Source organism: Narcine bancroftii, chromosome 5 (genome assembly GCF_036971445.1).
Source record: "Narcine bancroftii isolate sNarBan1 chromosome 5, sNarBan1.hap1, whole genome shotgun sequence".
Classification (NCBI taxonomy): domain Eukaryota; kingdom Metazoa; phylum Chordata; class Chondrichthyes; order Torpediniformes; family Narcinidae; genus Narcine; species Narcine bancroftii.
In genome coordinates this window covers 174,480,919-174,503,606 of record NC_091473.1, presented here as the reverse complement: position 1 = coordinate 174,503,606, position 22,688 = coordinate 174,480,919, and the positions used below count along the sequence as shown (strand labels likewise).

The 22,688-nt window shown below is 43.4% G+C and overlaps 1 long non-coding RNA gene across 4 annotated transcripts in view; it reads right to left on the bottom strand.

Annotated features, from left to right (window-relative positions):
- The window catches only part of LOC138764218 (uncharacterized), a 64,513-nt gene that overhangs the window by 35,503 nt on the left and 6,322 nt on the right, over positions 1 to 22,688 (bottom strand). For 2 of the 4 annotated variants that reach the window (XR_011358077.1, XR_011358076.1), the window contains exons 2-3: positions 17,467 to 17,528; positions 14,568 to 14,699 (exon numbers count right to left, since the gene is read on the bottom strand). This is a non-coding gene — a long non-coding RNA (uncharacterized lncRNA). Of the gene's footprint in view, positions 1 to 241; positions 360 to 14,417; positions 14,700 to 17,466; positions 17,529 to 22,688 lie in introns of those variants that run through there. The other 2 variants (XR_011358078.1, XR_011358075.1) reach the window with 2 other exon arrangements.

Genomic DNA, 22,688 nt, shown 5'->3' with positions numbered 1-22,688 from the left:
CCGGGGCCGACGCTACCGCTGCTGCTGCCACAGATACCCCCGGAGACGACGCTACCGCTACCCGCTCCCCTGCTGCCGCTGCCCACGCCGCCACTGGTGTGGCCACCGCGACCGACTGGGGATCCGCCGTGGCCAACCAGGTACTCGCCCTAGCATCCATTGCTGACGACCGCTGGGGCCCGAACGCCGCGACCGACGACCTACCCACCGCCAACCGCGAGCAACAACCCCCACTACTTACCGTTCATCCGCCGACGCCGCCATAACAGCACCTCCGGGAGTTCCTCCAACCTGCTCTTCCAGCGCTGACTGCATCTATGACGTCATCCCGTTGTGTGACGTCAACACGCGGAACTCCCCTGTCAACAGGATCAGTGGCTGCTTCTATAACACTAAATCAGCAATGCTCTCATCCCCTCACTTAAGCAATGGATCTGATTAAAGTGCATGGACACTACACCAATTGGTTATTTGACTCTGGGTCAACTGACAGTTTTATCCGGCCAGATCTGGCCCTCCGTTGCAGACTTAACATTATCCCCACTACCCAGAGGATCTCATTAGCCACGAGGACGCACTCAACCGGGATAAAGGGGTATTGCATCACCACGCTGGAAGTACAGGGTGTAACAGTCACCCACTTCAAATTATTCATCCTTCCCCAATTGTGCGCCCCAATGTTGCTGGGATTAGACTTTCAGTGTCAGTTTCGAACGGTGTCCCTACACTTTGGGGGACCCCACGCCCCCCTCTCGGTCTGCCATCGCCCCACCCCTGAAGCACCCTAGCAACCCGCCCCCGTGCCCCGGGGCCACTCCTGCGGCCTTTCCACACTCTGGATTGCCCCACCAGCACTCTTCGCAAACCTCACCCCTGGCTGGAAGCCTGTGGCCACTAAAAGTCGGCAATATAGTTACGAAAACAGGCAATTCATTAGGAGTGAGGTGCATAGATTGCTGGATGAGGGCATCATCGAACCCAGTTCAAGTCCCTGGAGAGCCCAGGTGGTGGTTGTCAAGAACGGGGAAAAGCTACGGATGGTGGTCGACTATAGCCAGACATTAACCGCTTCACGCTCCTGGATGCGTACCCCCTGCCACGCATCACGGATGTGGTGAACCAGATCGCCCAATACCGCATATTCTCCACCATTGACCTACGTTTGACCTACCACCAGCTCCCGATCCGCTGTGAGGACCGACCATTCACGGCCTTCGAAGCGAATGGGCGGCTGTATCAATTTCTCAGGGTACCATTCGGGGTCACGAATGATGTGGCGGTCTTCCAGCGGGAGATGGACCGGATGGTGGACCAGAACGGGCTAACCTCTACCTTCCCGTATCTGGACAATGTCACCATCTGCGGCCACGACACGCAGGACCACGACGCCAACCTAGACAAATTTCTTCAAACTGTCGGTCGGCTGAACCTGACCTACAATCTTGACAAGTGTGTCTTCCGGACCACACGACTCGCGATTCTTGGTTGCATGATGTAGAACGGGGTAGTGATGCCAGATCCTGACCGCATGCTTCCCCTAATGGACTTACCCCCCCACCATACCCAGAAAGCGCTCAAACGCTGCCTGGGCTTTTTCTCATATTACGCCCAATGGGTTCCACACTATGCCGACAAAGCACGTCCTCTTATCAAGACCACCTCCTTTCCCCTCTGAACTGAAGCCAGAGCGGCTTTCGATCGAATCAAATCCGACATCGCTGCTGCAACACTGCACGCGATCAATGAGTCTGTCCCGTTTCAAGTCGAGAGCGATGCATCCGACTTCGCCCTGGCAGCCACCTCGAACCAGGCCGGTCGGCCTGTAGCCTTCTTCTCCAGAACCCTCCAGGGTCCAGAGAGTAGACACACCTCGGTCGAGAAGGAGGCCCAAGCCATAGTTGAAGCGGTGCGTCGTTGGAGACATTACCTCGCTGGGAGGCGCTTTACACTGTTGACTGATCAACGCGCGGTCTCCTTCATGTTCAGCAACACCCAGCGAGGTAAGATAAAAAACGACAAAATCGCCAGATGGAGAATTGAACTCTCCACCTTTAACTATGACATCCTGTACCAGCCTGGTAAGCTCAACGACCCGTCTGACACGCTCTCCAGGGGGACGTGCGCCAGCGTACAGATGGACAGACTACAGAAACTCCATGAGACGCTCTGTCATCCAGGGGTCAATAGGTTTGCCCACTTTGTGAAGGCGCGCAACCTACCCTACACAGTCGAGGAGATTCGCTCCATTACCCAAGCCTGTTCGGTGTGCGCTGAATGCAAGCTCCACTTCTTCCATCCAGGGAACTCCCACATTATCAAAGCCACCCGCCCCTTCAAGCGTCTTAGCGTAGATTTTAAGGGGCCCCTACCGTCGACCAACCATAATAATTACATCCTTACGGCCATCGACGAGTACTCCGGCTTCCCGTTCGCTGTGCCCTGCCCAGACACCACCGCCACTTCAGTGATACAGGCCCTTCACAGTATCTTCGTCATTTTCGGGTACCCCAATTCCATCCACAGTGATAGAGGGTCCTCATACATGAGTGCAGAGCTGCAACAGTACCTTCTGGAGTGTGGTACCGCTTCAAGCAGGACCACCAGCTATAACCCACGCGGTAACGGCCAGGTCGAGAGGGAGAATGCCACCATCTGGAGCGGTTACACTGGCTCTCCGGTCTAAAGGTCTCCCCACCTCTCACTGGCAGGAGGTTCTCACTAGTGCCTTACACTCCATACGCTCCCTCCTATGTACCGCAACAAATGCCACGCCCCACGAAAGGATGTTCCTTTTCCCGAGGAAATCCGAATCAGGAACCACTGGCATGGCTAACCGTCCCTGGCCCCGTCCTTTTGCAACGCCACGTCCGGCACTCAAAGAACGACCCCTTGGTCGACCGAGTGACTCTACTCCACGCGAACCCACATTACGCCTACGTTGAGTTCCCAGACGGGCGGGAGGACACTGTTTCGGTGCGGGACCTAGCTCAGGACGCGGTAGGCCCAGCAACCCCCCCGACCCAACCTTCCCCAACTCTTTATTCCCCAAGCCCCGTGCCAGAACAGAAGGACCAACAGCACCCCAACGACCCGGGCCACCCTGCCGACAACACAGCTGGGGAATTGAGCGAAGGAGCAGTCGCACCCAACGAGCCCGCTGGCAACACCACTCCAGCGACCCCAATCCCGGCACCACGGCAGTCACGCCAGATGGTCAGACCCCCTGACCGCTACAGTCCTTAACCTACCCCTTCCATTCATTCTCTCCCTTGTTTTTTTTTTCCTTCCCTTCTCCCTCTTCAGCCCTTCCACCCCAGGATCAGTTCTCCAAGAAGGGGTGAATGTGATAGTACAGACCTATCACCAATGTATATAGTTACAGTATCTAGAGTATGTAATGATTGTGCTTACAGCGATTGGCTGAGAGCTTAGACATGCCTACTGTCTGGGCCTTAAAGGGTTGTGTCCCTAGCCAGGTTGGATCATTCCGGACTGGTCGGCTACCTGTGAAGAGCTCCAGTCTTTTGCTAATAAAAGCCTTGGTTTGGATCAACAAGTCTTTGGTTCTTTCGACGAGCTCTACACCTACATTCAGAGAAAAAAGCCTATCTATACTTAATCTGTGCACACCTCTCATAATTTTAAATACCTCCATCAAATCTCCCCTAGTTCTTCTACGCTCAGGAGGAGTCATGTGATGGAGCAGTGGCCAGTTGGGAAAATCAGCCCTCTCCAGGAAAATAGAAAAAAAAAGTCAGGAAAAAGCAAAGCATAACAGAAATAAAGTACAAGAAATATATAAGAAAAAGATACAGAGAAGAGAAAGAAGATGGCTTCCAAGAAGGAGAAAGTAAGAACAGCTGGAAAAAAAGTAAAAAAGTCACCAGAGAAGAAGGAAGAAGGCCTTACCTGCAGGAAGGAGCAGGATGCAGTGTTGACGAGGAGCCCTTGACCCTCGAGGTCAGTACCTTCCCCGCAGGGTCGCGACCTACCAACTGGTGCACTACAAAAATGGCTCTTGGAGCCAAACAAAAGTGAGCAATCAAAGGAGAAAGAGGACACTGGTGGGAGGGGGGCTCAGCAGAGGAGCAAGCTATCACAAACCAAGCAGCTGAGAGACAACCGACACCAGGGCTCTCATCTGGAGGATAAGGAAGACAGCAGAAGTGGGTGCGATGAAAAAGACGTGGAAGACAGAGGGAAGATCGACAAGAAGACCAAAGTCAAGAAGCACAACAGACGGGCAGCCCAAGAGGGGAGGAACAGCAACAAGAGGCCCAGCAAGAAGAGGCCCGACAAAGAGATACAAGAAGCTCAACAGGAAAACCAGAAGAGATACAGACACAAAGAAGAGAAGAAGAAGACACAAATACAGATCGACACAGAAGACCAAGATCTTCACAGAGAAGTAGAAGGTAAAACTGATGGACAAAGAGAAATAAAAGGTAAAACTGATGAACAGAATATAGATAAAGTCTTTTTTGAAGAACAAATGAGAGTATTAAAAGAATGGTTGTCATTAGAATTTAGTACAACTAAAAGAAAAATGAAAAGAACAGAAGATAAAATGTAAAGGTTAGAACTGGTAATGACAGAAATAGGGAAAAGTGTAGAGAATGTGGAAAAGCGGGAAACGGCTGTAGAAATGGAAGTGAATGACTTAAGAGAAAAATTGGAAGAAAGTGACAAAAAAATTAAAGAGACACAAGAGTTGTTATCTCAGAAAATTGATATGTTGGAAAATTATAGTAGGCAAAACAACATAAAAATAGTGGGCTTGAAGGAGGGTGAAGAAGGCCCAGACATGAAGGAATTTATAAAAGGATGGATCCCGAAGGTCCTGGGAATGACAGAAATGCAGGAAGAAATGGAAATAGAAAGGGCACACAGAGCATTAGCTCCAAAATCACAGACACATCAAAAACCAAGATCCACCTTAGTAACATTTTTGAGATATACGACAAGAGAAAATATACTGGAACGGGCAAGGAATAAAATTAGAGAAGATAATAAACCATTGGAATACAAGGGTAAAAAAATATTTTTTTTACCCAGACATAAGTTTTGAACACTTAAAGAGGAGGAAGGAATTTAATACAGCAAAATCTACTTTATGGAAAAAAGGTTACAAATTCATATTAAGATATCCAGCCGTGCTTAAAATATTTATACCCGGGGAGCAAAACAGACTGTTCTCGGATCCAGAGAAAGCGCAAGAATTTGCAGAACATTTGCAGGACAGGAGAAGAGATGAAGAGATGTAACAAGAATGAAGAATGGCGATAAACTATATATAAAGATGTAAAAACAATGTATATGTAAAGAACTAAAGAGGGAAAAGGGAAGGAAGGGAGTAAGGGGGAAAAAAAAGAAGAGAGAGAACTTTGTTATACGTGTTAAAAGAAGTGTTTTCTGGAGAGGGCTGGGTGGAGGGGGAATAATCGTCGCTGCAAAATCAGTTGATGCTCTAAATAAGATCGCAACCCAAATGAAAAGGGGAGTTGTGGTTGCTCGGCAAGGGGTATGGGGCAACTCAGAGAAGGGGGGAACTTTTGGGGTTAAGGTATTAGTGGATGTGGGAACTGCGGAGGTACTTTGTCTTAAATGTGTTGTCTTATATTAAGTGTAATGAGAGAAAATTAAGAGATGAAAATGGGGAAAAGGAGGATGGAGGTGGCAAAGAAGTGGAAAAGAGATGTATGCCAGATATAAGATGGCCATGTTGAACTATATGACTATAAACATTAATGGAATACATAACCAAATTAAAAGGAAGAGGCTACAAAATTTATTGAAGAAGGAAAAAATAGATAAAGCATTTGAGCAGAAAATGCATCTAACTGAAGCAGAACTTAACAAACTAAAGAGAGACTGGGTAGGCCACGTAACAGCAGCATCCTATAATTCAAAAGCAAGAGCTGTAGCCATACTAGTTAACAAAAATGTACCAATCAAAATAAAGGAGGAAATAATAGATCCGGCAGGGAGGTATGCAAAGATAAAGCGTCAGATATACTCAGAATTTTGGAATTTGCTCAATATATACGCACCTAACGAGGAGGACCAAAAGTTTATGCAGGATATTGTTTTGAGGACTGCAGACACACAAGGAAGTATATTGATAGGAGGGGATTTTAACCTTAATTTGGACCTGATGTTAGATAAAACTGGACAAAAGACAAGTAAAAAGAATAAAGTAGCCGAATTTGTGGTTAAATCAATGCAGGAAATGAAACTTATGGATATATGGAGGAGGCAACACCCAAAAGAGAAGGAATTTTCATGTTATTCGAGTAGGCACAAAACTTACTCAAGGATTGATATGTTTTTGTTGTCATCCCATATTCAAGGGAGAGTTAGAAAAACTGAATACAAAGCTAGACTACTATCAGATCATTCACCCCTATTCTTTGGCTTGGCTTCGCGGACGAAGATTTATGGAGGGGGTAAAAAGTCCACGTCAGCTGCAGGCTCGTTTGTGGCTGACAAGTCCGATGCGGGACAGGCAGACACGATTGCAGCGGTTGCAGGGGAAAATTGGTTGGTTGGGGTTGGGTGTTGGGTTTTTCCTCCTTTGCCTTTTGTCAGTGAGGTGGGCTCTGCGGTCTTCTTCAAAGGAGGTTGCTGCCCGCCAAACTGTGAGGCGCCAAGATGCACGGTTTGAGGCGTTATCAGCCCACTGGCGGTGGTCAATGTGGCAGGCACCAAGAGATTTCTTTAGGCAGTCCTTGTACCTTTTCTTTGGTGCACCTCTGTCACGGTGGCCAGTGGAGAGCTCGCCATATAACACGATCTTGGTAAGGCGATGGTCCTCCATTCTGGAGACGTGACCCATCCAGCGCAGCTGGATCTTCAGCAGCGTGGACTCGATGCTGTCGACCTCTGCCATCTCGAGTACTTCGACGTTAGGGATGTAAGCGCTCCAATGGATGTTGAGGATGGAGCGGAGACAACGCTGGTGGAAGCGTTCTAGGAGCCGTAGGTGGTGCCGGTAGAGGACCCATGATTCGGAGCCGAACAGGAGTGTGGGTATGACAACGGCTCTGTATACGCTTATCTTTGTGAGGTTTTTCAGTTGGTTGTTTTTCCAGACTCTTTTGTGTAGTCTTCCAAAGGCGCTATTTGCCTTGGCGAGTCTGTTGTCTATCTCATTGTCTATCTCTATTATTAGCAATAGAACTGGAGGACATCCCACCAAGAACATATAGATGGAGGTTAGACTCCATGCTACTTAAAAAACAGGAATTTAGGGAATTTATTGAATGCCAAATTAAAACATATTTTGAACTAAACACAGGATCAGTGAAAGACAAATTTATATTATGGGACACAATGAAAGCCTTCGTTAGAGGGCAGATAATAAGTTATGTGACTAAGATGAAAAAAGATTACAATTGGGAAATAGAGCAGTTGGAAAGGGATATAGTAAGTACAGAAAAGGAATTAGTAAAAAGGGATGATATAACAAAAAGGAGAGAACTGGCGGACAAAAAAATTTAATATAAAACATTACAAGCATACAAGGTGGAGAAGAACATAATGAAAACAAAGCAAAAGTATTATGAACTGGGAGAAAAAACACATAAAATATTAGCCTGGCAACTTTGATCTTGTACCCCGATATTTCTCCATATTCCTTCAATTCCTTATGTAATTCTTTTACTGATACCTCTGGTACTGTTAGGTATACTATGATGTCATCTGCAAATAGACTGATTTTCTATTCCTTCTCTTTTATTTTTATCCTTTTTATTTTATTTTCTGTTCTTATCAGTTCTGCCAATGGTTCTTTTTTCTTTCTTTGGCTTGGCTTCGCAGACGAAGATTTATGGAGGGGGTAAAAAGTCCACGTCAGCTGCAGGCTCGTTTGTGGCTGACAAGTCCGATGCGGGACAGGCAGACACGATTGCAGCGGTTGCAGGGGAAAATTGGTGGGTTGGGGTTGGGTGTTGGGTTTTTCCTCCTTTGCCTTTTGTCAGTGAGGTAGGCTCTGCAGTCTTCTTCAAAGGAGGTTGCTGCCCGCCAAACTGTGAGGCGCCAAGATGCACGGTTTGAGGCGATATCAGCCCACTGGCGGTGGTCAATGTGGCAGGCACCAAGAGATTTCTTTAGGCAGTCCTTGTACCTTTTCTTTGGTGCACCTCTGTCACGGTGGCCAGTGGAGAGCTCGCCATATAACACGATCTTGGGAAGGCGATGGTCCTCCATTCTGGAGACGTGACCCATCCAGCGCAGCTGGATCTTCAGCAGCGTAGACTCGATGCTGTCGACCTCTGCCATCTCGAGTACTCGAGATGGCCAATGGTTCTATTGCTAAAGCAAACAGCGAGGGAGATAGTGGACATCTCTGCCTAGTTGACCTGCTTAATTTAAATTGGTTTTCAAACTTTTTCTTTCCACTCACATCCCACCTTTAGCAATCCCTTACCAATCATAGAGCACTTATGGCAGAGGGAATACTTAAGGTGGAATGTGAGTTTTAAAAAAAGGTTGCCTACATCTGATCTAGATCATGGATGACAAGCAACAATGGACCCAGCACCGATCCCTGAGACACACCACTAGTCACAGGCCTACATTCTGAGAAGCAACCATCCACTGCCACTCTCTGGCTTCTCCCATAGAGCCAATGTTGAATCCAGTTTACTATCTCACCATGAATACTGAGTGTTTGAACCATTCCAACTAACCTCCCATGTGGAAACTTGTCAAAGACCTTACTAAAGTACATGTACATCCACAGCCTTTCCTTCATCAACTTTTCTGGTAACTTTCTTGAAAAACTCTACAATTGGTTAAACATGACCTACCACGCACAAAGCCAGGTTGACTATCCCCTAATCAGTCCCTGGCTATCTGAATACTTGTATATCCGATTAGAACGCTTTCCAATAATTTACCTACTACTGACATCAGGTTCACCCCCCTATAATTTCTTGGGCTTCTTTTGGAGCCATTTTTAAACAATGGAGCATGAGCCACTCTAATTCTCCAGCACCACACCCATGGCTTAGGACTTTTTAAAATATTTCTGCCAGAACCCTTGCAATTTCTACACTAGCCTCCATCAAGGTCCGAGGAAATATTTTGTCAGGCCCTGGGAATTAAGCCACCCTTATTTATTTAAGACATCAAGCACCTCCTACTCTTTAATCTGTACTGGGTCCATGACCTTGTTGCTTGTTTTCCTTACTTCCATAGACTCTGTGCCAGTTTCCTGAGTAAATACTGATATATAATTTTTTTCTAAACATCTCCCCCATTTCTTCTGGCTCCAAACAAAGCTTACCATTCTGATCTTCAAAGGACCAATTTTTGTCCGTTACTTTCTCTAAATATACCTATAGAAACCCTTAGGATTTTACTTCACATTGTGTGCCAAAGCAACCTCATGTCTTCCTTTAGCTTTCCTGATTTATATTTTGAGGGGTATAAAAATTGCGAGAAAAAACTTAAATACCTCATTTTCTCCATGTTGTTTCTACACCTCTCTCTTCTTCCAAACCAGATTCCCAATATCCCTTGAAAACCAAGATTGCTTCCCAATGCATGTTAACTTTGCCTTTAATCCTGACAGGAACGAACAAAATCTGTACTCTCAAAATTTCACCTTTGAAGGTCTTCCACTGACCTCACACATCCTTGCCAGAAAACAATTTATCCCAATCCGCACTTTCTAGTTCCTTTCTCATTTCCTCAAAATTGTCCCCTGGCATTTGTATTCTGAGGCAATTGTACTTATTAACCCTGGCTTTGGTGTGGTCTGATACACAACAGTCATGGGCTGGGTAACAAAAATGCACAAATAAAACTCTCAAATCTGGGACATTGGTTTGTGAAGAAAGGAAATGTTTAAACCATTGTTTACAGTCCCTTATAAGAAGGTATTTTTAAGATATAAATGGTATTTCAGAAAACGGCTGTAGCCCATTGCTTTGCACAACACAAGCTAATAACCATTCAGTTCATCCACTGCCCCACCTCCAGGAATAGGACAGAAGAACGTCAAAAATACTAGTGCACTACTTAATATTCCAACCCCCTCTCTCGGTTATAGCTACTGCCATTTTCATCAGGACTTTTATGAATGGCTAAGGTTGCTTCAGACAGCTGTCTATCCTGATACACTGAGGGCTTGCGAAGAACTGAACATTTCAATACTGTTTAGGAATCCTCATTAGTACCAGGTATTAATCAGAGTGAAACATGAAAATCTGCAGATGCTGTGATTGTAGTCAAAACACAGAAATGCTGGAGGAACTCGACAAGTCTCGCACTGTGCATAGGAGGTAAAGCTATATTACACTGGACAATGAAGATTTTGCTTCCTTAACTGTAAATTATGGATTTTGATCATGAAAAATTTTTTAAATTTTCCTATCATGTACAATTTTTTAGATATACCAGAAATATTCGAGTGTAATCCAAAAAATGTTCCCCCCTTTTTCCTCTCAAAATAATTTTTTTAAATTAAAAAAAAAATTCTGCAGGCGAGCGGGTGAGCGGTAGACGGCAGCGCGCCTCAGGCAGGCAAGCAGCAGCACAACTCAAGCGGCCGGGTGGACGAGCAGCAGCGCGACTCGGGCAGCCGAGCGGTAGATGGCAGCGTAACTTGGATGGACGAGCTGCAGCGCGACTCGGGCGGCCGGGCAGGTCAGTTAAGGAGCATCTCAAAGGAAGGGGGAAAAAAAAGTAAAAGAGATGGAGGAGTTTATGGAGGAATTTTTGGAGCTTAAGATCTTGGCTGCTTGGCTCCTGATGTTGGGGTAATTAAATATGCAAAGGAGCAGAATTTGAGAAGTGCTGATATGTCAGGTAGTTGCACAGCTTAAGGAATTCTAGAAACAAGGAGAGCGAAGGGTCGTGAGAGATGGCAGCGCGACTCAGGCGGGTGAGGGGATGGGGTCGTATTATACACGGGGTAAAATTTTTCCCCCTTTTTCCCCTCAAAAATGGGGGGGGGGGGTCGCATTATACATGGAACGCATTGTACACGAATATTTATGGTAACCTATTATTGTGATTTCCTGTGATATTTTAAGTCTACTTCAAGCAGACAAAACTATGAAGTGCAGCATGTCATTGAAACTTCATTTTCTGCATTCACACTTGGACTTCTTCCCCACTGATCTTAGTGCGGTCAGTGACGAACATGGTGAAAGGTTTCACCAGGACATTGAGATCATGGAAAAGCAGTATCAGAGCAACTGAAATCTATCAGTTCTGGACAGTGACATGAGAGGAATTAGATGCTGAGATACAAATTAAAATCAGCGGCAAAACATTTTTAGGTCATTTGAACCAATTCAATGTGTAAGCATTGTTACGAGGACCCAAAAACCCAGCAGCAATAGATATGCACCACAACAAAGGGTTACTTAAAACAAAAGTTGCTTTTAATGATCTTTGAACATGAAAACAGAATTTAACTTTAACTTTTCTCTATTGACTCTCTTAACCCCCTCTAATTCTAAGCGCACGTGTGTAAGTTCAGCAAAGTTCTTTGGTTTACAGTCCAATCTCACTGGTTGCAGGCAATTCTTGTACTGAACACAGAAGTTAACATTAATAAAGTTCACCAGGCTTTGGGGTTTAGCAGGTAGATGGTTACCACTTAGGAGGGTTCTTGTTGGTTCTCAGAGAGAGAGTTTTCTTGTTCCAGGACATCCACAACTGATTCCTTTTTAATCAGCCACTCCAGTATCTTGCTGACGAAACTTGCCCACTTCAGGGTTCTCCAAATGATAACCTCTTTCTTTCAGGTCACCACAGATTTCCTTTCTGTTTCTCCTATTCCAAGGGAAACACCAGACAGCCAGTCCTCATCTTTGGCCAGGCCGTCTTCCAAAGCTTGCCAGCTTGTCCCTCTAGAACTGATGTCTGCGTCTCTCCTCTCTTTCTCTCCCTCACTCCCTCCAACTCTGAGAGCAAAGCCTGTTTTTTCTCCTCTCTGCCTGCAAAGATCACATGACCTTCCAGACAGTCAATTCTGTTTTTCAGAACAAAGCTGCCACTGCATGTTGTTACATTTGTTGCCCTTTTGCAAATAATGGTCCATCATGAGTCTGAACACTTGCAAAAGCTCCTGCAAAAATTCTGTGTTTAAAGTGTTTGTGTGTGACCTGCTCTAACAAACCTTTCCCAATTTATCTCCCAAACACCTCAATATAGCATCATAATGCAATTAAACATGCTAAATTCAATAAAAGTTAATTTAATGTTTCTCCAACTTACTACTTCATACAGCAAATGGGAAATTATCTTTGTATTCAGCTTGAAGTTATCTATCATAATCTCAATTTTTTTTCAGGAAACAAACTTTTTGAAAAAAATTGTTTTCCAGTGTTATCAACATTTTGTGTCTGAGCTCTTCCTCCAGGTATGATTATATAAAAAAAAAACAGGCATCTGAATTAAAAGCTGGGGAAAGAAAGGGGGAAGAATGGGAGGGGGAAGAATCCAGACCAACAGACAAGAGGTGTTCACTGAAAGGAGGCAGGGGGGAAAGGGGAGAGAGCGAGACAGACAGAGAAAGCGCGTGTGCGAGCAGCAAGAAGAAAGGGTGGGGGTTTCTAATAGAAATCAGAGAAGTCGATGTTAATACCATCCAGGTTGAGTGTGCCCAGATTAAAGATGAGGTGTTGTTCCTTCAATTTGCAGGTGGTCTCATTTTGGCAGTGCATGAGACCATGGACAGACATGTCAGCAAGGGAATGGGGCAAGAAACTAAAATGGGTGGCCATTGGGAGATCCACGCTATTGGGTGGACAGAGGCAAAGTGCTCAACAAAGTGATTTCCCAGTTTATTACAGGAGCACCAGATACAGTAATGACCCCTGGAGATTCACAATGAAGTGTTACTTCACTCAGAAGGACAGTTTGGGACCCAGAATGGTGGTGAGGAAGGTGTGGGCACAAGTAGAGCATCTCCTGTGGTCACAGAGGAACATGCCAAGGGGGCGATTGCTGGGGAGGGAGGAGTGGATGAGGGAGTCACGGAAGGAGCGAGCCCTGTGGAGGGCAGAGAGAGGAGGAGAGAGGAACATGTGTCTGGTGATGGGATCACGTAGTAGGTGGCAAAAATGGCAGATGATATGTTGGATGCAGAGGCTGGTGGGGTGGTAGGTGAGGATAAGGAAACCCTGTCCTTGTTGCCCATGTGGGCAGGGCAGATGTGCGGGTAATGGAGGACATGCCGGTGAGAGCAGAGTTGATCATGGTAGAGGGGAAGCCACGTTGTTCGAAGGACATCTCCAATGATCTTGTATGGACGACCTTGTCCTGGGAGTAGATGCAACATTGATGGAGGAATTGAATGGAATAGAATCCTCATAGGGAACGGATGTGAAGAGGTGTAGTCGAGGTAGCTGTGGGAGTTGGTGTGTTTGTAGATGTTTGTAGAGAGTTTGTCTCCTGAAATGGAGAAGAGAGATCAAGGAAAGGGAGAGTGTTGCTAAAGATGTAAATTAATCAGCCTACTCAGCCCTGACAATACAATCCAACTCATATTTTGAAAGATTTGTAAGGGTAGGGAGAAGAATTTTTTTTCTTAATACTGTCACTACATCTAAGACCCCAACTATAGCCCCTTTTCTACTAGCACCCTGTCCCAGGAATTAACTGGGAATTTAGTGGGATAGCATTCAGTGGAAAAGGAACACGCCCAAATGCCAGCGTCAAATTACCTCATTTCATGCCGGGTTTAACTGCCTCTACCCCTTCTCATATCCCTGGCATTTGCTGATGCCAGCCTGCTGATAAAACTAGTGGCAAAGGTACAGCAGAAAGTCACCCGTTTCCAGTTGAAGGTAGAACATTCCAATCCCCGAGGATAAGTTGTGTTCAGTGGAAAAGCAATTAGTGTCCCAGTTAAGGGTGGACCAGTGGAAATGGCGCAAAGGGCTTCCTATCCTGGGACACTGCATAGTCAATTAACTGGGATGCCAGTGGAAATGGGACTAGAGATTGCTTCCCCATTCATTTGTACTTCACCAGTGCCCCAAGATTCCTTCAGCAGGCCTGCAAGCTGATAGAAACACACTGCTCACAACTGGTAACCAAACAACTTGGGATCAAGGGCTTCAGTTAACTCCACATGCCTCTTATCCCCAATGTGCAAAACTGGTATAACATTTCCCAGTGAATCTCAGCTGCCTCTGATGTGATGGATATACTCTTTTTTTCAAACCAACCAGTGAAAGGTTTTCAAACAATTCCATTTGACAAGAATATGACTCGCTGAATTCAGAAAAAAACAAAGAAATTAGTATAACTACACCATAAATTGGATGGGAAGTGCAGATTTAATTAAAAAACGTAAGATATAGAACAGCACTGAAAACTGTTATCAAAGGAGTAAATTGATAGACAGCAGAGAGAAAGCAATGATGAAAATAAATAGATCATCCAGACAACCCTGAAGATCAATCCAAATTGGCATTTTGGGCAAGTCCCTTTTGCCTTTATTGGGTCCATATCGTTCTAAACCTTTAGAACAGAACAGTCCTTTCAGCTTAAGATATCAGAAACTTTTTATCCATTATTTTGAATATCAGAAAGGCACCCACTTCAAATGATTCCTTTGATAGTTCATTCCAGATAGCAGCCACTCTTTGAGTAAAAATGTTGCCCCTCAAGTCCCTCTTATAGCTCTCCTCGCACTGTAAACCAACTGCATGTCCTCTGGATCTAGAATTGCCCTGGGGAAAAGATGCGAGCTTTTATTTCATCTATGCCACTCGTACTTGCATGTTTTGTTCAAATTTTTGTTCTGCTATACTGTAGTTACATATTTCAATAACACTAAATGCTTACCCACAAATACACAAAAATTTCTTAACATTCCCCGCTGAAATGGGGTTGGGGGGGGGTGGTCTTAATGTGCGTAGGTCTTATATGCCATCAAATACGATATTTGGACAGGTACATGGATGGGAGGGGATTGGAGGGCTATGGACTGGGTGCAGATCAGTGGGACAAGGCAGAAAAATAGTTCAGCACAGACTAGAAGGGCCAAAGGGACTGTTTCTGTGGTGTAATATTTGATTGTTCACTTTAATCAAGGCATTTAAAATTCAAGTAAAATTTAAATTCGAACCCTGGTCACTGGTGCTGTCAGTGTTACACGAGTCACTACGCTAACCGTGTAGCCATCAAAGTTAACCCCCTGTCTCCATGTTTATAGATAAAGCCTTACCAATACATTTAATACTAATAAAAAATAAAGACTCTTACTAGGCAGGAATAGGGAGACACTTTGGGAGAGTTGTCCCAGCTGCGAGCAGAATCGACTGGCTCTTCATCCTGGTATCCTGGGCTGGCCCTCGTTGCAACCCAACTCATCTCCACGCAAGTGTCCTGGTCAGACCGTCAGTACACCTTTTCCATGCTGACAAACCGACTAATCTTCACACAAGTGGTAACAGCGAAAAAATGCACGAGGATTGAGGGGTAATGTCCATTCAGCAAGGTAAATCTGAAAGTGTCTAAAAGAGCCTCAGTGCTCCCTTATGGGGTCCACCCACACAGTCTTATTTATTTGAAATGTACTTATTTATTAATTCCCTCTATTTGTTTGAGTTTCCAATTGATTGAATGCCGGATAATGGGAATTTTACTGTACTTAACATGTCAATCAGCATTGCTACTTTGAAGTAATATCCTCTTTTAATAACATGCTTTTAATTGCAAGGACTGCCAACCACCCTTAATTAAATAATAATCAATATCCTAAAAGTTAGTTACCAATTGCTTTCTTCTGAGTGTTTGGTGTTTTTTTTTCCTACTTGTTTCAAGTTCTAAAGACTAACGGAATGGCAGATGCAGTATTTGTATTTCTGACTTCACAAACTTGTTGCTCCCTGGCAGCTGCACTACAAGACAGCCATTTTACAACACAGTTTGACTGTGAGATTATGCACAGGATATGCAGAACAGAACAAGCTATCAGAAAAGGGAGGGAGTGAAAGAGGAAAAGTCAAGCAGTTATGAAAGTTTTACAGCATGGAAAAGGGCCATCCTGACAATGTTGTCTGCCCAAACTAGTCCAATTTGCTGCTTTCACCCCATATCCCTGTGATAGTACAGATTCTATCACCAATGTGTATATGTACATATGTACAGATGGTAGTGTAGGATGACTGTGATTGGCTTAGAGTGTAGCCACACCTACTGGCAGGTCTTAAAGGATTGCTCCTAGCCAGACCAGGTCATTCTGGACTGGTCGACATACTTGTGGTATGCTCCAGTCTTTTAGTTAATAAAAGCCTTGGTTTGGATGAACAAATCTTTGGTTCTTTTGACGCACATTACAATCCCTTTAAACATTTTCTGCCCAAATACCTTTCAAATGTTACAAATGTACTCACTTTTACCACTTCCTGTGGCAGCTTGTTCCACATACTCATCACCTTCTGCGTGAAAAAGGTGCCCTTCGGGTCCCTTTTTAATCTGTGCCCTCATTTTAACCCTCTAATTTTGGATTCCCCTACCCTGAGAGAAGGACTATGACCATTGGGAGGAGGGTGGAGACAGAGTGTTCCCTGAATCCTCCCTAAGTAGTTTCTTCCCCTACCTGTTTCTCTACCTCTCCCACTTTTATTTATCTTGTTTCTAATTAACTCAGCACCTTCCTAGCCCTTCCCCAATCCCTTTTTTCTGCTTAATTTCCCTTCCCAACCTAGTCTCGAAAAAGTGTCACAACTGCCTGACCATCTGAGCCCCTCCAGTTTGCTCAAAGGATATCTTCAGTTTACTTGTCCTTGAAGGGAGGTATATGTGAACATTTAAGTGAGGGGTCTCCAGAGTTTAAGTACAGATGAGAGGATCTTTAAGCTCCCAATCAACTCCTCATTTGCATTCAGCTGTTTGACTTTTGATAAATTGTTGGGATATTATTACGTTAGTTCTGCAGCTATAAGTAAACAAAGCACTTCTGCAAATTTTTCATAAACACATTCTACTTTTTATGCAGCCTTGTTTATGTCACTTTGTTCTTCTGGCATTTTGTTGGACTTCCCTGCATCAGCTCCATCTCCTCATAACATTACATATCTTGTCCTAAAAAGTTCTGAATATTTTGGTCAATTTGCTATGTCAAATCCATGTCTGTTTAATTCAACCCATAGAAGGTACTGCCTTGATGACAGTACTGTACCGATTTTACGCACCCCAATTTAAAGCGAATTCGGATATTCGGTCATTGTACTCAGACGTCGGGCTCCCAGCAGACATTAGACTGCCGGATTGATTTAAAATGCATACCGAATAACTGGGATGTTCCAAATAAAGGAGAAATGGAAATGATGTAGGCATGCAAATTAAACAGTGAAATATAGTGAAACCCCGATTTAGCACGACCATGCTTTTTTCACAATTAGATTTTATGGACCCCAACAATCATGTTATATTGGGGTTTCACTGTATATCATACATGTTAGTGAAACTTTGTATCAACACCATACTTACACAATTCTGTTTTTTGCTATTTCAGCTTGTGGGTTGTCAGGGCCTGTTACCATGCTGTATCTCTAAATTCAAAATTAAAATTGAGCTCTAGTTATTAGTGGTTAGATTTTAAGCATAAGTTGAGTTTATAAAAATAATTAGGAATGTGTCCTTGATTTTTTCACACTGAGATAATCTAGTGAGTAAACAGTGATTTTAATGAAGTTTTCAAATACTGTATTAAGGGGAATTCACAGGAAAGAAAGAAAGTACCTCCATTAGTGGGGATGTCCAAGAACAAGATATGAATTATCTCAAAATTTCATCACTGAAGCCAGAAATTTTTGCCACATGCAAAGAGTCATAGAAATTTGCAAATAGTAATTGATGCTAAATCAATAAGTTTTTTTAAAATCTAAAATTAATAAGCACACATTAGGCATGTTATTTTTAAAGGGATATGGGGGAAAACAAATGGAATAAGGTCACAAAATAGCAATAATTTCATGGAATGGGAAAATGAGTCCAACCTGTTAAAATGGCATATATCCATTCCCTTACTGGAATATCAACTTCCTGCGGTAATTAAGATCACTGATCATTAAATAATTGAATTTCAGAATGTACAGTAAAACCCCCAGTATCCAGCACCTATGGGGAATGATAGATGTTGGATAAGTGTATGTTCTGGTTGCTTGAGACTCACTCATTCTTACAATGCCTATTACACCTGCATTAAGAATAAAGTTTAAAAGACAAAAATACTACATTGTACTTACATTGAACAAACCTCACTTGCATGAATATATAAATTTTGAAGCATTTTACTTTATTTTCAGCCACATTATTTGAAAACTGTCGCTGCATCTGCAGGTTCCTCCCCGGCAAGTTCGCCTGAAAGACGAACAATTACACTATAATTACTCCCCATCCCCAATTTTATAGATAAAGGCCCTGACCGGGGTGACTCTTACGAAGCTGGGATAAGAAATACTTTAAGAAATTCACCCTAACAGTGAGCATCCTGGGCGAAGCCATTTTATTCCAACATAATTTTATTCACACAGCTGCTATGAGCAAATCATGACCAAGGCTCTCCGCTAGGTGAATATTTGCTTCCATCTTCACCAAAGGTTTGTGTTACTTTTACAAATTTAAAGTTACATATTTTACCTATTATTTTATTCTTATTTATTTTCATTTTTAAGATTTATATTCCTGAATTTTTTTGGCTGGTTGCTTGAGGCTGCTAGTTGATTGAGTTCCAGATGCCAGAGGTTTTTACTGTGCATGGCAATGAGGAGCACCCATAACTTCATACTTTCCAATTAACTTCAAATTATAAACGAAACTATTTTCCAAGTGGTTTTGTGAAATACAGGACATTTTGAAAATAAAAATGTATCTTGCAGCTTCAGATATATTAAAAAGGTGATGAATTATAGCAACCAGTCCACTGAAAATGATCAGCTGCAGAATAATATCTCGACATTATTCCAAATGCTGATTCATTCATCGTGGAGATACCTGGATAACTGGTAGTACTTCATTGGGATGCTGAACTTGGAAGCTCAGTGCCACAGTAAAGGAACTAGGTTGATGGTTTCAATGATCATCTTGCAGCTCTGCTTGGTCATCCCCCTTCTTCCAGCATTATTAAGTGCCGAGGAAAACCAGGCAGCTTCCAGGTTGAGTATCTAGTTTTGCTAATCATTAGAAATAGATGGGCAGTAAACCTGTGTAAAAATTGTTAATGAACCAAATGCTGCAACTTCTAGAAAAGCATGTCGATCAAGGGTGATATATCTCTTTAGAACGCTACGCAGCTTCTAGAAAAGCATATCGATCAAGGGTGATATATCTCTTTAGAACGCTACGTTGTCTCTGCTACATCCTCAACATTCATTGGAGCGACTTTATCCCTAACGTCGAAGTACTCGAGATGGCAGAGGTCGACAGCATCGAGTCCACGCTGCTGAAGATCCAGCTGCGCTGGGTGGGTCATGTCTCCAGAATGGAGGACCATCGCATTCCCAAGATCGTGTTATATGGCGAGCTCTCCACTGGCCACCGTGACAGAGGTGCACCAAAGAAAAGGTACAAGGACTGCCTAAAGAAATCTCTTGGTGCCTGCCACATTGACCACCGCCAGTGGGCTGATCTCGCCTCCAACCGTGCATCTTGGCGCCTCACAGTTCGGCAGGCAGCAACCTCCTTTGAAGAAGACCGCAGAGCCCACCTCACTGACAAAAGGCAAAGGAGGAAAAACCCAACACCCAACCCCAACCAACCAATTTTCCCCTGCAACCGCTGCAACCGTGTCTGCCTGTCCCGCATCGAACTTGTCAGCCACAAACGAGCCTGCAGCTGACGAGGACATTTACCCCCTCCATAAATCTTCGTCCGCGAAGCCAAGCCAAAGAAGAATCTCTTTAGAAGAACAGTGAGACAAAAAAATATCCATTTTGCATTGTACAATTATGTAACAGAAATGAGGTGAAAGGAAGAAACTTAGCTCACAAGGAAGAAATATCAGTCTCAATAAGGAGCAAAAATCATTATGAGACTTGTATAAAGGCCCCCAAACTGTGGTTGAAATACAGGGCACAATAAAAATCAAAAAGTTTTATTATATTATCACAAAATAATCATGAAAGATATTAGGAAAAATAGTATTATTCATGGAGTTATGGTTTTTCACATCAGAATGCTAAAGAAGGCTATTTTAAATATAGTTTTGTGTCATGAGAAAGGCTATTTGAGATCTAATTTTGTACAATGAGAACAGATTAATTGAAGAGCTGGTAAATAAGAAGCCTTTAAGAAACAAAGATCATGTTACAATAAAATTTTATACAAAAGATTAACATGATTAATAGTGGTTTATTCTTAAATCATATCTTAAATAAAAACAAAGAGGCATTAGTTTGTTCTAGTAAACTGGGAAGCCACATTGAAAGGTAGACAGTTCACAAGTAAAAGCTACATTTAGAGTATTAATACATTGATTACAAGTAATTAATATCCATTTAAGGAAAAAATAAGTCGTTCCACCTTGGATAGCAAGAGAAGTTAAAATTAATGTGTCTGCAAAAAAAAAATGCAGAAACCCAAAGGGATGGGAACATTTCAGAACCAAGTCATCGATAAAGAAACAGTATACAGAAGACAAGGTTTGGCTAACAAGAAACATTTTGAAAGAGTTGTACATAAAAAGGATAAATTATTTTAAAATAATATGGGCATTTTACGGAATGAGCAGAAATTACTTTGGGGACTACAGAATGTGAAGGGAGTTGAATTAATATTTTGTATCTGCCTTCATGAAAGATTACAAAAGTCCTCAGAAGTAGAGATCTACAGTCAATGAAGTGCTCAAAGAAATTTGAATGATCAAAAACATAACTTTGGATAATTAAAGAGCTGAAAAACCATTAATTAAAGAGCTAAGTTGTGAAGGTGGTGGTAACTAAAATAATGATTGCCATCTTCCACATTTCTAGATTGAATAGTAGCATCATTACATGTATTTGAAAAGGGAGAGAGACAACAGGGACCTCCAGACCAGTTGGGTTTGGGCTTGCCTCAGCACCAAGGCATTCAACACCATCATCCCCTCAAAATTGATCAGCAAACTACCAGACCTGGGACTCCATACACCTCTGTGTAAATGGATCCTGGATTTCTTCACCTCTGGACCACAATCTGTGAGGATTGGTAAGAACATCTCCTCTATCATCTCCATCAATACCAGGGCTGCAATCTTAGCTCCCTGCTCTACTCGCTAAACACGCTTGTGTGGCTCGGTATGACAACAACGCCATCTACAAATTCGCTGACAATACCATAGCATACAGGAGGGAGGTTGAAAACTTGGCTGAATGCACGAACAACAACCTTGCACTCAATATCACCAAAATCAAGGAGCTGATTGTTGAGTTCACGAAGGAAAAACCAGAGGTGTTTAATCCAGTGATCTTTGGGGTGAGCACATTTAAGTTCTTGGGGGGATCACTATCTCAGAGGATCTTTGCTGGACCCAGCACACTAATGGAATCATGAAGAAAGCACATCATCATCTCTACTTCCTCAGGAGCTTGCGGAGGCTTGGTATGACATCAGAAATCTTGGCAAATTTCCACAGATGCGTGGTGGAATGTGCGCTGACCACTGCATCACGATCTGGTACGGGGATATCAATACCACTGAACGTAAAGTCCTGCAAAAGATAGTGGACCCAACTCAGGACATCGCAGGCAAAACCCTCTGCAGAGAACACTGCCATTAGAGAGCAACAGTAATCATCAAGGATGCACATCACCCAGCACATGGTCTGTTCTCACTGCTACCATCAGGGAAGAGGTCTCGGTGCCACTAGGTTCAGGAACAGCTGCTACCCCTCCACCATCAGACTCCTCAACAACAAACTCAATCAGGGACTCCTTTAAGGACTCTTAACTGTGCACTTTAATGTTTTCCTCTCTGTATTGCACAGCTTGTTTACATTATCCCTGCCTATGTACAATATGCAATCATTGGAAAGTTAATTTCCAAGTAAGCAGGCAATCAATATGGCATTTATTACAAAATAATTTGTGTACAACTGTAGTGAAGCCTGGCTCTAGTTGCACAGGGCCACGATAAGGCCACATGTGAAATACTGTACGAAGCTTATCCTTGTGGAAGAGGGAGCGCAGTACGAATTCACTGATTATGTCTGAGATCATGGATTTGTCAAATATGGAAAGTGGAGCAAACAGGCCTATGATGTTTTCAGTTTAGAAGTGTGAGAACTGACTTCATTGAACATACAAAATTCTTACAGGGCTTGACAGAGTGGATGTGGGATTGATGTTTATCTTGACAGGGTAGTCTTGGGTCACATTCCCAAAATGCAGGAGCAATCAAAAACACAGATAATGAGAAGATATTTTTTCACCCAGAACGTCAGGAATCTTTGGAATACTTTAATCCACGGAACTGTGGAGGCTCAGTCATTGAGTATGCTCAAGACAAAGATCAATAGATTTTTAGATATTAAATGAATTGTAAGTTATGGGCCTAATACATGAAAGTGGCACTGAAGTAGATCAGCCACGATCTCATTGAATGGGTGACGTGATTAGCGTAGCAGTTACCACAAAGATATTACAGTGCCAGCATCCCGGGTTCGAATCTGGTGCTGTCTGTAAGGTTTTTGGACATTCTCCCCTTCTTTGTATGAGTTTCCTCCTTGTGCTCTG